Source organism: Prionailurus viverrinus, chromosome C1 (assembly GCF_022837055.1).
Source record: "Prionailurus viverrinus isolate Anna chromosome C1, UM_Priviv_1.0, whole genome shotgun sequence".
In the NCBI taxonomy this organism is placed as follows: domain Eukaryota; kingdom Metazoa; phylum Chordata; class Mammalia; order Carnivora; family Felidae; genus Prionailurus; species Prionailurus viverrinus.
This window is the reverse complement of record NC_062568.1, coordinates 121,776,308-121,794,704: the sequence shown is the minus strand read 5'-3', so window position 1 is coordinate 121,794,704 and position 18,397 is coordinate 121,776,308. Positions and strand designations below refer to the sequence as shown.

The 18,397-nt window shown below is 38.3% G+C and overlaps 1 pseudogene; it reads left to right on the top strand.

The window, feature by feature from the left end:
* The first annotated feature begins 971 nt into the window (after positions 1 to 971).
* On the top strand, positions 972 to 3,236 carry LOC125172768 (iron-sulfur cluster assembly 1 homolog, mitochondrial-like; annotated as a pseudogene).
* The last annotated feature ends 15,161 nt before the right edge of the window (positions 3,237 to 18,397 follow it).

Here is an 18,397-nt window from a genome sequence, read left to right as displayed (position 1 = left end):
GTGGAAGAACTACTTCTAAGAAAACCCTTAGTAGTGGAGATATGTACAAGATTTGAGGGAATATTATATCCATTAGGAAAAACAAAAACCAACAGTTCTTATAAGTAAAAAATTATAGTAATAAATTATTCAGCAATGTTTTATTAACAAAATGCACATAGCTGAACAGCTGAAGACTAAGCCAAGAAGGTCTCCTAGAATGCAATGCAAAAAGAGAGAGGTGAAAAGGATAAAAAAAGTAGAATTGGGAGAAAGATCCAAGAGATATAATATTCATTTATTTGAAGTTCTATAAAGAGCTTGAAAGAAAATGATTAGAAGAAAGACAAAAGTCTTCAAACAGAAGTTGTATTATGATCTAGACATATCTGAGTAAAGAGAAAAACCCTAAGGCCTGAGAGAGAGAGAAGAAGGAATGATTAGCATCAAACTTAATTATCTGCAACACTGAATATTAACAATTGAGCAAGCATAACATAACTTATACACTTGTCAAATCATTATGTTATACACTGAAGCTAATATAACACTGTGTGTGTCAACTGTACCTTAATTAAAAAAAAAAAAAAACCTGAGCAATATCTTCAAAGTTCTCTTGGAAAATGATTCAGAAGCTAAAAGCTGATACCTAGCCACACTAGCATTCAAATATGATCAAAGTAAACCCAGTTTGGGATATACTCCGTTTGTTACCCTTAAACTCTGGAGAGGCTTCTTGAGGATGCAGTTGCAGTAAAATGAAAAAAAAAATCCAAGAAAGAGGAAAACATGGGATAAAAGGAACTTGATGAGAAATGGAAGAGTATAGCATATAATTTAAAGGTAAGCAACTGTTTATAACATGGCCAGAAAACTTAATGCTAATGTTAAGAATTCAATTCAGCTGTAAATCCTGGTCAACATGTGCCCATGGAGAGAGGCTGAGGTAACTGAATTTTAGCCCCAGGAACCCTGGCGCCAGGACGGGGAGGATGTTGGCTTCATTATCCTAGGTCACCTTCCAGGCTGTGAGCAAGAGAAAGCACATCCAGGTACCCTTGCCCTGGCACCTTCAGCAGTAAATGAAATAAAGCAATTTTTTCTTTTTTTGAGAGAGAGCACAGGCACACAGGGGAGGGGCATAGGGAGAGAGAATCTTAAGCAGGCCCCATGACCGAAGATCATGACCTGAGCCAAAACCAAGAGTTGGACGTTTAACCAACTGAGCCACTCAGGCACCCCAAGATAAAACAAATTCTTAAAGATAAGCCTGAACATCATGTCCAAACCAAGGGTTGTAATGGCCTTTCTTATACTTTTAGAACACACAAAAACAAAAGGAAATTCTGATGGAGGAGTTCCTCATGGAGTCAGAGTGTTCCCTGAAAAGAAAATACACACATACACAAAAACAAATAATCCAATTTAAAAATGGGCAGAAGACATGAACAGACATTTCTCTAAAAAAGACATAACAGATGGCCAATAGACACATGAAAAGATGCTCAATATCACTGATCATCAGGGAAATGCAAATCAGAACTACAAGGAGATATCACCTCACACCTGTCAGAATGGCTAAAATCAACAACACAAGAAACAACAAGTGTTGGCGAGGATGTGGTGAAAAAGAAACCCTCTTGCACTGTTGGTAGGAATGCAAATTGGTGCAGCCACTGTGTACCATGGCCAGAACAAGAAGGAACGATTAGCCTCATAGAGGCTCCTCAAAAAAATTATATGGAGGTTCCTCAAAAAAATTAAAAATAGAACTATCTTATGATCCAGGAATCAGACTACCAGGTATTTACCCAAAGAATACACAAACACTAATTCAAAGGGACACATGTACCCCTGTGTTTATTGCAGCATTATTTACAATAGCCAAACTATGGAAGCAAGTATCTATCAATAGAAAAATGGATAAGGAAGATGTAGTACTTTTTGCAATGGAATATTATTCATCCATTAAAAAGAATGAAATCTTGCCATCTGCAATGATGTGGATAGAGCTAGAGGCTATTATGCTAAGCAAAATAAGTCAGTCAGAGAAAGACAAATACCAGATGATTTCACTCATATGTAGAATTTAAGAAACAAAACATAACAAAAAAAGAGATGAACCAAAAAACAGACTCTTAAATACAGAGAACAAACTAATGGTTGCCAGGGAAGGGGATGGATGAAATAGGTGATGGGGATTAAGGAGTGCTCATGTAGGGATAAGCACCAGGTGTTACAAGGAAGTGTTGAAACACTGTATTGTATACCTGAAACTAATATTACACTGTATGTTAACTAACTGAAATTTAAATAAAAGCTTAAAAAGGCAAAACAAAACAAAACAATAGAAACCAGCAAACCAAGAATTAGAGAATGAAGAAGATGAGATCCTTCTATAGTTACAATCACTTGTGTGATTTGAAATGTGACATTGGATGATCAATTAAAATTATTTTTAAAAAGCTTCTTAAAAAAGGGAGAAAACCCTCTATGAGTGAGTAGAGATTAGTCCCTTCTTCTTCAGGATCACCACTGTGCTGGATAAAGCTACTTAAAAGTGAATTTTGTCACCTTGTGAAGACAAGTTCTTCAGTACCCTAAGTGTCTTTCAAAGTATGATTTATTACCTCCAATAATGCTTAAATATAAGATGAAATTATCCAATAAGTTTTCAAATAAATTTATAAAGAAAATATAAATCATAGCTCAATGAAAGACAAGGAAATTCATAATATCCTGTTCCGTATCCATTCAGAGTATGAATCAGTCAATCATGCTCAGGATGAAATGAACAACTTACGTTCCCACATGCTATTTAAAATAACTTTAGTTTGTGGGGGAAAAAAGAATGAAATCTTGCCATTTGCAACAACATGGATAGAACCAGACACTATAATGCTAAGCAAAATAAGTCAGTCAGAGACAGACAAATACCCTATGATCTCACTCATATGTGGAATTTAAGAAACAAAACAAATGAGCAAAGAAAAAAGAGAGAGACAAACCAAGAATAGATTTTTAACTATAGAGAATAAACTGATGGTTACCAGAGGGGAGAAGGGTGGGGGGATGAGGATTAAAGAGTCACTTATGATGAAGATGAAATAAAACAATAAAAGAAAAGGAAGAAAAAGGAAGAAAACATAGCTAACACTTTAATGCACAATGCAGAAGACAAGTTATCCAGTGAGTTTGTGTTCAATAACCCAAACATCAAAGGAATGTATGGCTGTGAAGAAAGTTTTAATCTTTGACTCCCTGGACTACTCTGGCTCTAAGCTCCAGAAAAGCTTGTGGAAGCCCTAGGCTTACTGAAGAAATCATGTAACTATCACATGCTTCAAGTTTATAATTTATGGCTGCATTTGAGGAAAATAAAATGATTCACTTTGAAAATGAAGCCTTTTAGATTCCAAAAGAGGTGATATGTGTACTCTTTTTAGGGCACAAAAATGAGAAACTACTATTCTTTGGGACATTTTTCTGCTCTGTAAAGAAAAAATATCCTACCCTGCACTTAACTCTCTTGCATCCTTTCTGTTAAAAACAGTTTCTTTCAAGTTCCCTTCCTGGGAAGATTTCAGGAAACGTATTCTTCCCAATTTTAGTTTATGTGCTGCCGAAGCAAGCACCAGGAAGCATATTTTTAATCGATGTGCACTCGTTTGATCTTGGTGAATGGCTTGAATGCACGTCTCCTGACCAAGTTGATGGCTCTTAAAATTCAGAGGCAGGAAGTCCTAACTGCTGGTGTGATGTGGTGGTGTGTCATTTTTCTAACCAAACTTGGCACAGCCTCTATATTTTTTTTAAAAATTTCATTGTCAGATGCTTCATTTATTTGTTTACCCTTTAGCAGTACCAGCCATTAGATGAAAGTATCTGACACAGATTCCTTGAACTGTAATGTAGAATAGTTCTGAATGATGGGATCAAAAGGCAAAAAATACTTCACCCACCATTTTTAATCTATTTCTTTTGCCACTCTAAATGTCTGCTCAAAGACAGGGATCTCGAACTGACCTGGATCCTTTTAGTTGAAAAGTCTCTTAAAAGCCACCTAGTCTGCTCCCCTCAATCCTACACCTGAGGAAACAAAACCTCAGGAAAGCTGAAGGGCTTTTTTGTCCACCCTCACACTATGGGGATGCAGAGATAGAGCCAGGACTCTGTTCATGCTAGCTCTTCACTCTGAGGCAGCCAGTGAAGGTAACTGGTTTCTTTGCTGGTCAACATTTTGATAAGATTTCTTTCTGACCTGATACACATCATATTTAGTTTCATTTTATTTTGAGTAAGAAGGATCTTATAACCCCCTTTTATGTGAATTACCATCTAGTTTCTTTAGAACTATGAAAGAGTGGTTTATATTAGCAGGGAAGACATTGCGGCAACGCAGAATTATTTTTTTGGTTTGTGGTAGTAATCACGAAGCAGACCATGGGGGTCTTTTCTTAGAATTCCTAATTTACACACACTTTTTGGAGCCAAAGTCAAATTGCTAAAATTGTGAAATCTGATATTTTAACCTAGTATTTTTATTACCAACTTTTCTTTAGCAGTATTCTTTTTGTCACTTAGTTACTGATTTTCCTGCGTTTGATATTTTAAGTGTTCTATGAGTGATATACACCTTTTTATGAAAGCTGAGTCTCATGAATTGAAGTAGCTGAGGTCCTTGATGTCTGTCATCCTTACCAAAGTACCTGACACAAAATTCACCAGAACCTAGAGCCACAGCTTTATGTAAATGTTCATGAGAGCCTGCCTAGGATGTGTTTGGAAATGGCAAGAATGGCAACAATGCTGGAGCAATTATAGCTCACTGTAATACAATGAGCAAAGGAGAGAGGGAGTGAGAAATGGAAGAAAACAAGAGACAAGGCCAGAGAGGTGTATGTAGTCAGGGAATATCATAAAATTATCTTGTTTGTCTTTTTACTGCCTGCCTCTGCTACTAAAACATAAGCTCCAAGAAATAAGGACTTTGTCTAGTTCATCACTACACCCCAAGCACATAGAACAGCTTCTGACATACAATGGGTAATCAATTAACACTTGTTGAATAAAGCTTAAAAATGACATAATATAAAGAAAACATATTCTGTGGATTTTATTTAATCATTCTATGGCCTACTTAAGAATATAAGTTCACCTAGAAGTTTTATAGTTTCAACTTAAGTTGGTCCCAAGTTTTAACTATTTACAAGACATGCTACAATGAATAATCTTGTAAAATTATAATTTTTGAATCACAATTGTTTGTAACATAGATTCCTAGAGAGAGAATTGCTGAATTAAAGGACATGTAGATTTTCTAAATTTTATATACCGCCAAATTATCTTCCAAAAAGGGAATGTCAAAAAACTAAGATTGTCAAAAAAGGGGGGGTAGGAGAAGTAATGTCAAAAACTGATAGCTTTTCTTCTAAGATCAAGAACAAGACAAGGATGTCCACTCAAGCCACTTTTATTCAATATATTACTGGAAAGTCCGATCCATGGCAATCAGACAAGAAAAAGAAATAAAAGGCATACGTATTGGTAAGTTAGAAATTAAACTGTCAGATGACATGATACTATACATAGAAAATTCTAAAAGCTCCACCAAAAAACTATTAGAAGTAATAAATGAATTCAGTAAAGTTGCACGATATAAAATTAACACCCAGAAATTGGTTGTTTTTCTATACACCAATAACAAAGTAACAGAAAGAGAAATTAAGAAAACAATTCCATTTACAACTGCACCAAAAAGAATAAAATACCTAGGAGTAAACTTACCTAAGGAGGTGAAAGACCTATACTCTGAACACTATAAAATAACGACAAAAGAAATTGAAGGCAACACAAATGAAAAGGTATCCCATGGAATATTAATATTCTTGGAAAAATTAATATTGTTAAAACATCCATACTACCCAAAGTAATCTACAGACTCATTGCAATCCCTACCAAAATAACAACAGTATTTTTCACAGAACTAGAACAAATAATTCTAAAATTTCTGTGGAACTACAAAGGACCCTGAATAGTCAAAGCAATCCCGAGAAAAAATAAAGCTGGTGGTGTCACAATACCAGATTTCAAGATATACTACAAAGCTGTAGTCATTAAAACACTATGGTACTGGCAGAAAAAACAGACACATAGATCAATGGAACAAAACAGAGAGTCCAGAAATAAACACACACTTATGTGGTCAATTAATCTATGAAAAAGGGAGCAAGAATGTACAGTGGAGAAAAGACACTATCTTCAATAAATACCCCCTGGGAAAACCGGACAGCTACATGCAAAAGAATGAAAGTGGACCACTTTTTTACACTATACACAAAAACAAACTCAAAATGGGGTAAAGATCCAAATGTGAGACCTAAAACTATAAAACTCCTAGAACATAGGCAGCAATTTCTATGACATTACGATAGCCATATTTTTCTAGATTTATCTCCAGAGGCAAGGGAAACAAACCAAAAATAAACTATTGGGACTACACCAAAATAAAAAGCTTTTTGCACAGTGAAGAAAACCATCAACAAAACAAAAAGGCAACCTACTGAATGGGAGAAGATATTTGCAAATGATACAAAAAGGTGTTAACATCCAAAATATACATAGAACTAATACAACTCAATACCAGCAAACAAAAAGTATAATTAAAAAATGGGCAGAGGACCCAAATAGACATTTTTCCAAAGAAGACACAGAGATGGCCAACAGACACATGAAAAGGTGCTCAACATCATTAATCCTCAGGGAAATGCAAATCAAAACCACAATGAGATACCACCTTACACCTGCCAAAATGGATAGAAGCAAAAAAGACAGAAATAACAAGTGTTGGGATGGATGTAGAGAAAAAGGAACTTTTGTGCACTGTTGATGGAAATGTAAATTGGTGCAGATGCTATGGAAAACAGTATGGAATTTCCTCAAAAATTACAAATAGAACATACCATATGATCCAATAACTGAACTACTGGGTATTTGCCTTCCCTCAAATGAAAACACTCATTTGAAAAGATATACACCTCCCTATGTCTACTGCAGCATTATTTACAATAGCCATGATACAGAAACAATCCAAGTGTGCACTGACAGATGAATGGGTAAAGATGTGGTAGATACAGACAATCAACATTACTGTCATAAAAAAGGATGAGATCATGCCATCTGTGACAACATGGATGACCCTAGAGGGTATTATGCTAAGTGAAATAAGTCAGACAGGGAATGAATAATACCATTCGATTTCCACTTATAAGTGGAATCTAAGAAACCAACCAAACAAACAAAAAGCAGAATCAGACCTACAAATACAGAGAACTGATGGTTGCCAGAGGGGACAGAGGTAGGAAGATGGACAAAATGGGTGAAGGAGAGTGAAAGATAAAGGCTTCTAGTGATGAAATAAATAAGTCACAGGAATAAAAGGTACAGCATAGGGAATATTGTCAATGGTACTGTAATAATAGCATTGTATGGTAATAGATGGTAGCTACACTTGTGGTGAGCATAGCATAACATATACAGAAGTTGAATCATATGTTGTACACCTGAAACTAATGTAACATCGTATGTCAACTATACTAAAATAAATAATTTTTTAAAAGGGAATGTCAGGGACACCTGGGTGGCTGAGTCGTTTAAGTGTCCAACTCTTGATTTCTGCTCAGGTCATAATCTCACAGTTTGTGAGATGGAGCCCCGTGTTGGGATCTACACTGTCATCAGCACAGAGTCTGCTTAGGATTCTCTCTCCCTCTCTCTCTGCCCTTCCCCGGGTCATCTGTGCTCTCTCTCTCAAAATAAATAAATATTTTTTAAGGGGAATGTCAATTTATATTCTCATCAAAAATATTACAGTGTGCCTACTTCCCCACATTATGACAAATACTAAATACCACCAAACTTTTCAAATGTTTGCCAATCTCACTGATAAGGAAGGAAGGGAAAAAGAAAAGAAGGGAGAGAGAAAGGGCACCTGGGTGGCTCAGTCAGTTGAACAGTCAACACTGATTTCAGCTCAGGTAATATCCCAGAGTCATGGGATCAGGCCCCACGTTGGGATTCTCTCTCGAGACTCTCTTTCTCTCCCTCTGCCCCTCCTCCCTGCTCATACTCTCTCTCTAAAATTAAAAAATAAATCTTTAAAAAAAAATAAGGGAAAAAGGAAGGAAAGAAATATTAAATTATATTTTTGTTTCAATTTGCATTATTAATGAAATTAAACACCAAGTTTGTTGGCTTAAATATTATTTCCCATATCTGAACCTAACAATCTGTGCTGGTAGAAATTGGATACAAATCACTAAAGCACACAAGAAGATTAAAAATTACTACTGACATTACATTAACTATTTAGAATCAAACTCAGACAAAAGAAACCAAAAAAACAGAAGACTTATTACATATAAAAGAAAAGGGAAAAAAAGTACAGGTCAAAAAACATTGCAAGTAAAAATTAACCTCTGCTATTGAGACCAGATGGCATGATAAAATAATTTATCATTTTAAATTATTAACATGCTGGTTGTCTCACTGAATTGGAAATAATTTTTTTTTACTTACCTATTGTTGCTGACCATGTAGGGAAACAAGCACTCTCATTTATGGCAGTAAATGAGACAATCTACTTAGATAATAGTACAATCTAACTACATAATAATTTTGCAGTATGTATTAAGATCCTTATTCAGGGGCGCCTGGGTGGCTCAGTCAGTTGAGTGTCCAACTTCAGCTCAGGTCACGATCTCACGGTTCGTAAGTTCAAGCCCCGCGTCAGGCTCTGGGCTGATGGCTCAGAGCCTGGAGCCTGCTTCCGATTCTGTGTCTCCCTCTCTCTCTGCCCCTCCCCCATTCATGCTCTGTCTCTCTCTGTCTCAAAAATAAATAAACATTAAAAAAAATTTTTTTAAAAAGATCCTTATTCATACCTTTTGACCCTGAAATTACTCACCTAGAATTTTATTCTAAGGAAGATGAAAATATAAGGGGAAAAAAATTGCACACATCATTTACATTGTAGGAAAGTTTGCTAAAATGATGCTTTGTTCTCATAAGAGGATAGCTAAGTCTTTATACCTTTAAGAAGTGATGGGGGGTAGTTATAATTTATGTCTTTCTTTGATTCCTTATCTATATAATACTGACATTGATTTTAAAGAGGTGAAATACTCTCTTATCATCATATGGCATAACATCTATGCACTGCTAAGTGAAACAAAACACATTTCAACTAGATTTTTCCTCTACTTTATTTAATATTGGAAAACCTACTAGAAATCCAAAACATCTAGAAATGTGAATATAAATTGGCAAAGTTACCATTATTTATCATTATAAAGTTCTCTAATTTTTAAATTTCATAATAAAACCTAGGATATCACAGCCAAATTTTAAAGTTCCTCCCTAAATTTTTCCATACTTTATAAATGTATGCTTGATATATTTATAATACTGAAAGAAAACAATACTATATAAGATTGAAAAAATCTCTTCCATCTATTCACTTTCCTGAAATTTTTAGTCCTTCTCTACCAATTTCACTTATTCCTCTTCCATTCCCTTTGCAGGACAAGTCTTCCAAAGCAATTTACAATTTCTTATTGGAACGTTTGTTTAATGAAGCTCCAAGATGTATATATTTTGCTCCTTTGGAAAGCAAGACAACTTGTAGTATTCCTAAGATGTTATATTGTGTGTACAGCACGGAATTCAAACAGGCATTGAGGTTATTGGTAGACATATCAGAAAATAACTTCTTCTCCTTCAGAACCTTTTAAACACTTTTATATCAGAATCATTACATAGCATTTTCTACCAACTGGCTTCAAAGACTAATTTTTCCTCTTTTGCCAATAAAGACATTTTTTCCTACTACAGTTAAATTTATAGAAATTATTCCAATTATTGCATAAGTTTTTTGCCATACTTCATTTGCATTCCATCATTAATCACACCTGCTCACTCAATACATTTTAATTGTACATTAAAATAAATTTAAAGTCATATGCCAATTTCAAGAAAAAATGTAGGAACCATATGCTTTCCTATGCATGACATTTGCTAGTAAGTCACAAAACAACTGGAGGCTAAAATGAAGAAAGTTTTTGAAGTAGTACAAGGAAAGCCCACAGTGAAGGACAACAGTTTTATTTTTATAAAGCATATAAAAATGCAGAAATATGTTGTTTTTAAAAATAAGAGTTTGCTCATTTTCCCAAGGGTCAATGAGGTTCATTTCTCCAGGTGATTTGCTTATGTAAATCCTGAGAATTCAAATGAGAATCAGAATTTTGCTTTTTTTTTTTTTAAACACAGGGCTTGAACTCTCGACCCTGAGATCAAGACCTGAGCTGAGATCAAGAGTCGGAACATTTAACCCAGTGAGCCACACAGATGTCCCTAGAATCAGAATTTTGAAACTTAGAACTCTCTTGTTTTTTATACATGAGAAAACACAAGTTTAAAATGAAATGGAAAATGTAAACTACCTAAGGCAGTACTTAACACATGGTAAATAAGCAATAAATAGTTCTGTCACTCTTCTGCTTGCCTTGTCAATGGTCAAATGACTAGCCAGTGGCTTATCTGTATGGTTTGTAACATTACTGGACAAGAGGTAGCCTAATTCAATATTTTATATCAAGTATGCCATTTCACAAAGTTGTGGGTAAACTTTTCAATTCACCTATTTTTAATTAAAGTCAGTGTGTATGTATATGCCCTGTGGGCTCAGTCGGGACCACTGCCTGGGAGAGAGCCGCTCATATCATTGGGCCTTCTCAGACACTCCCAGCCATACTCTCATTCTAGTGTTTCAGAATCTCCCACATTCCTAGTTAAATCTGTAGAAATGGAAATCTTTTTTGCTCGTTTTCACCACCCTCCAACCCTATGGATATAAATTAGTGCAAAAACAGCTAACATCTGCTAAATGACAATTATGTGTCCTCGCTGTGCTAAAATAAAGCCTTACCCAATTTAATCCTAACAGCTACCCTATAAGGTGAGTTCTAGTCCTATTAGGAAAATTTACCCAAGTGGGGCCCAGAGAGTGAGATGCTGAAGTGTTGTGAGGTGAAGGTCACTGGACATATATAGCCAAGGAAGTAGGACGCCTGGATGTTGTATGGATCATATGCAGAAGTGGATGAGGAAGTCACTCAGGATGATATAAAGATCTGCAGTAGAGATGGAGACCACGAGCAGGTGGTAAGTCTTCAGTGACCAAGAGGTTTATACAGAAGTTCAGTGAGTAGCAAAGAATAAAATGGTTAGGTCAGAGGGTAGATGGCATGGACCTCAATGAAGCGGGTAATTAGAAAGGAGAAAGAGGAGGGACTTCAGCCCTGAGAGGGCTGCAAGGAGGCTCCTCAGAGGAGAGCTGCTTCAATAAGAAGCAAGGCTCTACGAAGAGGTTTAAGTGCTGAGAAAGGTTGTTAACCACAGAATAAAAGTTCCAGAGGTGACAGAGGGTTCAGGGAGAAGGAAAGCTTTCTTCCTGCTACTTTACTATTCTTCCTTAAAGAATAAGAGCACTGATATAGATCAAAAACAATTAGGCCCAGTGCTAAAACAGGGGAGTTTTGCTGGGAGGAGTAAAAGGATTATAACTCCAACAAATGCACATTTCTTTCTGCTTGGTAAACTCCAAACCGGTTTGCTAGGCCCTGTCCCCCACCCTTCCCCTTAGAAGGTCCTGTAGGAAACAGGGTGGAGTCCAGAGGAAAAGAGACAGGGCTGTGGCAGCTTAAATCTGCCTATAATCTAGGTAAGTATTTCTTATCCTGAAATCCATAAACTCCTACAGGTCTGAGTATCTTTTGTGAGAATTTCCTAATTTTGTGTTTTCCTTTTAAAGATAATCTGAAGACAAATAGCATAAGCAACCAGACAGCCGCCTTATAACTAAGGCCTAATATTTATTTCATTGCCCCTGTGTAATCCAGTAATCAAGCATCAAAATGATACCACTTTGTTGAAGGCTAATGAAAAACAAAAAACAAAAAACAGAGGTTCACCTCATAGGCAATAATGTATTTTTTGTTAAGTAAAATCCAGTGACATCAGAGCCCACATATATATAACAGTTTTCACAGTATTCATACAAAAAAAGAAAGTGGGGGAGAACTGGGCAAACACGTGATAATTTCAGAATGTTTAACTCACACAAATGTACCTATCAGTAGAATATTCATAAGAAAATGGAAATTTAGTTTTAGCCAAACACTATTAGTTGTCTCATTAAATAAATGTTATTAATTAGAATTTTGGTGGTTTTTATAATCTTTAATTTACATACCTATTAGGATCTATGGTTGTATAAGAGCTATAAGCATAATGATTTTATACTTTCTTTATATTTATAAATATATCTAAGTAACATGACAAAAATGATTTAACTCAATCCTTAGGAGTACAAGAATTGTTTTTCTTTAAAAGATAATATATAGGCCTATATTTTCAAGTTTTGAGATCCACTAGTCTGGATTGTGTTCAAGGCAACAAGACCAAGACTCACCTGTAGTTCAGCACAACTTCCCTCATCACAGAAGGGAATAAGATGGGGATTTAGGACCAAAGCCCCAGGTCAAGTGTAATCTGTGTTGTATACCTTCTACCTCTATAACATGTATCACTAGCAGAGGAAGGTGGTAAAGCATTGAGCCCTCTCATCTTCCTCAGAGACACAACCAACAACAAGGTACATGCATACATGGAATTTCTCAAGGTTAGAAATTTCCTCCATTGTGACAAACCCCACAGTTAAATTCAGTCTTCATCTTACAAGATCTCTCAGCAGATATCTCAGTTCTATATAATAACTACCTCCTTGAAATACTTGACTCAAATTGGCTCCCACGAGACCTCACTCTTCTGATTTCCCTTCTACTTCATTAACTGCTTCCTTTTAGTCTCCTATGTTGGCTCTTTCCTGACCTCAGAATGTTGCAATGATTCACAACTCAGTCCTCAGACCAACTCAGTCCTCAGACCCCTCTACCTAGGGGATTTCACCCAATAAAAATAAAATTTTACCAATACAATGCTGATGATGTACATCTCTAACCCTTGAGATTTAGATTTATCTAAATTAGATTTAGATTATCTCCTTGAGATTTAGACTCAAATACAAAACTACTACTTGCTATATCCACCTGGATGTCTCTAAGGAACCTCAAATGTCCAAACCAAGAACTCTTCGATAATCACTCACCCCACTTCACTACTCTCCAATTCTGCCTGATCTTAGCAAATGGCACCACCAACCAACCAGTTGTTCAAACCAAAATTCCTGGAATCATTCTTGAATTCTTCCTTTACCTCACACTCCAGATCGAATTAATCAATTTGTCCTGTCAGCACTATTTTCCAAATGTTTCTCTGCAGTAGATGCTGTGGTGCATTGCCCACATTCTCAGGACTGACAGTAGCTGGGAGTGCTGGTGACTGACAGTTCTCAGTTGAGCTCCTCCTTCATGCTTCTCTAGGCTGAAAACACTCACCTTGCCTAAAGTCACTCCCTGGAGGCAGCCAATGTTCAATAAGTAGGGGAGGGGGCATAAGAGACAGGGGTAGGTAATAAAGCCCTGGCGCTCTTGCCTCAAGGAAGGACAACTCTTAAAGAACTACCCCAGACGCAAAGCTCCTTTTGAATTGTCTGAAGCTTCTGTTGCAATTCTATCACAGCTCAACTTCCCCCTCTGTCCAATCCTGCTGTCCAATCCTGATATAGTGACAGAAAATAAGTGGTTTTCTTCCAAGTGACAGGTTGGAGATGATACCTTTTGAGAATGAGATACCATTCTCTAAGACATAGTGTATACCTTAAATCAGTACTCATGCTAATATACCTATATCCCTACCATTCCTCTCTGATTCCTACCCTACTCTCTCAGGTTTCTTCTCTGATATCCCTTCTCAAGTAAGCAGGAGCCAGAGATACTTGATAGGCTGAGGTCCAGTGTCGTGGAGTTCTGGACTAAGTAGAAGGAAGTAAAGCAGAGCAGGAAGACAGAGGTATGAGATAAAGAGATAATCAAATCAGAGCAATTGGTTCTGGAGCACAGACCCTTAAGGAATTTCCTGACCCATGGGAATATTCTGGACTTCTAACACACATCTCACCAGAGAGCTGAAACAAGTGGGGAGATAATCTGAGGACTGGTTAGCACTAATAGAGGGGAAACATGATTGTTTTCTCTTGGTATTTTGAAACTTTCACCTAACCAGTATTTAAATAATCAAGACTGGTCCAGAGAAGGAAGACATCTCTAATCTAGGCAAGGCACTAAATCAGTCAGCTGAAGCATAAACCCACGGATGTAGGTGTGATTTCCCCCCAAGACATTTGGTGTCGATTTAAGAATGAGAAGAGGGACGCCCGGATGGTTCAGTCGGTTAAGCAACGCAACGCTGGGATTCTCTCTCTCCCTCTCTCTCTGCCCCGGCCTCGCAAAATAAATAAACTTTAAGACAAAGAGAGAGCAGCTCTGGGGACCTATCTGCTCTTGTCTTTTATGCAAGACCCTGAAGCGTGAACCTAGGCTGTGAACATCCTGGGAAAGGAGAAAGTCTCTTCTACGAATTCACAAAGGCTAACACAGCCCCTGAAATTCTGTGCGGGTTCAGTAAATGTTGAGTCACTAGACACCCACTCAGCATCTCCCAAAAAGTCCAGGAGAAGGCTCTGGTCATTGTGGAAAGTGACTGTTGTAAGGAGGCCGAGAACGTGTTTAGCTGGGCTGGGCTCCGTTATTCTGCGTTGCGGGTGAGAGGGGGCGCTCACGGAAGACAATCCCACCCTTCCAACATGGTTCTTGGAAAGAAGCTTTGCAAAGAGCAAGTGTGGCTTTAACCTCCGCCCAACGTCTCCCACACTCCCGGTGCCACGTTCCCTTGGTCACTCACCTCCTCCGAGTTCTGGCCGGACGATAAGCCCCAGTTTTTCAGCCCCTCCCGGAGCTCGACGATGTCCACCAACCCGTCCCCGTCGCTGTCCAGGTCTTGGAAAAGCATCTCGTACCTTAAGTCATCTTCGTCTTTCTGGCAGGCCACCCCCGGCAGCACGAAGCCCCGAAGCCAGCGCAGCACGGCCCGGGCGGGAAGGCGGGGGCCATTAGGCCGCCTCTCCTCCCGGCCGGATGAGGGCGACCCGCCCGCCCCGCCCCGCCCCCACCCCCGCTTCCGGCTGCGCCACCTGCCGCCGCCTCGACGACGCCGCCTGCGTGGGGCCTCGGAGACAACGGCTCGACGGGGCCTCCAGGGCGAGCCTATCCACACCGCTGGGCTCTCGGGCGCCGCTGGGAGCAAGTTCGGAGGACCGCCTCGTGGGAAACCGGACCCAGGCGCCTCGCGAGGGTCGCTACGCCCCAAAAGTTGCAGGTTGAGGCACCAAACGTGGCGGCAACCTGCACCCAGGACTTCCCCGGGCCCACGAGCGACCTGGGAGCCCAGGAAAGTTTAAGCAGAAGCAGAGAGGGCGCGCGTTCCCCTGGCGGCGTCGAAAGAGCTTCCGGGTGTTTCCCTGCGCAAACTGAGCGGCTCCTCAGGTGAGTGCTCCCACCTGCGCCTCGCCTCTGACGGGAGCATCTCGTGCCCCCGCGCCACCCCTCCTTCTGGGGGCGTCTGAAGAGGGCAGCCCTCCCAGAGGGGCCTCCACCCTTGGTTCCAGTCTCCCTCCTCCCAACCCTCTCCCAGGGATCTTGGGGTTGCTTCCGGGAGCCCCCTCTTCCTCACCTCCAATTTTCTCCTAGACACCCCCACCCCCGGCAGCCTTGCAGCCTCGCCGCAGTCCCCACCACCTACCTCTACAGAACTCCCTTCTCACAGAAGCCGAAGGACACTTTCAAATCCTTGTCCTATTTAATGCTGGTCCTGTTCAGACACTGCTGACCACACCCTTTTCCTTTGTCTTGTGGGACGCCACACATTTCTGCCCCTCCTCAGCCTCTTTCACAGGCTCCCAAAAAGGAGCCTGAGATCTTCTAAAATTGAGGCACTAGACAATGGCAGTAGACAGGGTTGAGGGATTATGTAAAAACCGAGTTCATTGCATTGTGCATTGCACAATTCATTGCATTGAAGCTTTGTGTCCTCAATCTCTGGTCACATCTTTTGAAAGTCAGTGGTACAGTCTAACGACAGGCCCAGACCAGTGTTTTAAAACGTAATTTTTCATGTAAAATCCTAAATCTTGGACCACAGAATAAAGTTCACTTATTTCTTTAAATAATGCTATTAGATATACTTTACGATGTCATTTATTTCGTATAAATTTCATACTATTTTGTTAAATGCTAGATAAAAATAAGAACATTGGGGCCCCCGGGGGGCTCAATGGGTTGAGCGTCCAACTTTGGCTCAGGTCATGATCTCACGGTTCTCAAGCCCCGTGTGGGGCTCTGTGCTGACAGCTCGGACCCTGGGGCCTGCTTCAGATTCTGTGCCTCTGTCTCTCTCTCTCTCTGCCCCATCCCCACTCATGCTCTGTCTCTCTCTGTCTTAAAAATAAATAAGACATTAAAAAAAATTAAAAAAAAAAAACACAACAATATTGGACCTACTAACATAGAAGCTCACCATCTAGTGTGCTCTGGGTCTGTAAACAAATAAAGTCAACTTAAGTGCTATAATAAAAATGTGACCAAATGTCATGAAATATGTATTATTTAAATGAATGGGTTTTAGGAATTAATAATAAACAGAAAGCTATTTATACAACTTATACAAAATATTGTAAGTGCTGACATTTATAAATATAAAAGACTTCTTTAAAAGATCATTAACTGTCAAAAGCAAATATACTAATATATTGAGAAGCTAATAACATGTAAAAGTAAAATGTATGACAGCAATTGTAAAAAGGATGGGAGAGAGGACATGGAAGTCTACTGCTAATAAGTGCTTGCATTATATGTGAAGTAGTATAAATTTAAAAATGTATGTGGGAAGGGGGACCTGAGTGGCTCAGTCAGTTAAGCATCCAGCTCTTGTTTTAGGCTCAGGTCATGATCTCACGGTTCCTGGATTGGAGCACCATATCCATGCATGGCCTGCTTGGAATTCTCTCTTGCTCCCTCTCTCTGTCCCTCCCCCACTCTCTCTCTCTCTCTCTTTCTCTCTCTCTCTCTCTCTCTCTCTCTCTCTCTCCCTCAGAATGCTTTTTTTTAACTTTAAAAAGTAAAATAAAATAGTATAAAAATGTATGCAGGAAACCCCAAGGCAACCATTAAAAAAAACAAACAAACATGGAATTGTAGCTAATAAAACAATAAAAAGAGATAAAATAGAACTAAAAAGTACTGTATTAGTCCAAAAGAATGTAAGAGGAAAAGAGAAAAAAGAACAGTTGGTACAAACAAAACAAATAAGATACCCTTAAAGTTAACTGATATATAATTACATTAAACATAATATTCTATACACTCCAAGTAAAAGGCAGAACAAGCAAGACCTGTATATACACTTTTTACAAAAGTGAAATATAATATACATATAGGCTTAAAGTAAAAGGGTAGATAAGGAAATCCCATGTAAACATTAATTATGAGGAAGCTGGCATAGCTATATTAATATCAGCCAAGGAAGACTTCAAGACAAGGAAGATATTTTATAATGTTAGGAGGATTGTTTCAAGATGGCATAACAACCATAATGTGTATGCACCTAATAACAAACCTTTAAAATATATGAAGCAAAAATGGATAGAGTGCAAAGAGAAATAGATCCACAATTGGAGTCAGAAATGTCAATAGCCTTCTCACAGCCATTGATAAAATAGGAAACAAAGTCAATAATGGTATAAAGACTTCAATAACATGATTGACTAATTGATATTAATAGAGCAATATACCCAGCAACAGCAGAATACCCATTATTTTTACCTGCACGTGTAGAGTTTGCTAACAAAGACCATATGTCAACAGATTTGACAGCCTAGATAAAACGAGAACATTCCTTCAAAAACATATTATGAAAGTTGACAAAAGAATAAATAGTAAATCTGAATAGCCATCTACATAAAACTAACATGAACATTCGTACTTAATGGTGAAAGACTAAATATTTTCTCCCACTAAGATGGGAAATAAGGCAAGAATGACCATTTTTACCCCTTCTAGTCAGTATTGTACTAGATGTCTTAGCGAGTGCAATAAGAAAAGAAAAAGGAAAAGCATACATATTGGAAAGAGGCAAGTCAAACTTCATTTGTTCTCAGATGACATGATCATTTACATAAAAAATCCTAAGGAATCTACAAAAAAAGCTACTTGTATTGATAAGTGAATTTAGCAAGGTTGCCAGATACAAGGTCAATATAAAAAGAGGAAGTAAGACAGCTTCCTTTTGCTGTTTCAGCTGCCACGCAGGGTTATGAATAATATGGGTTAGACCAGTTTTTGTG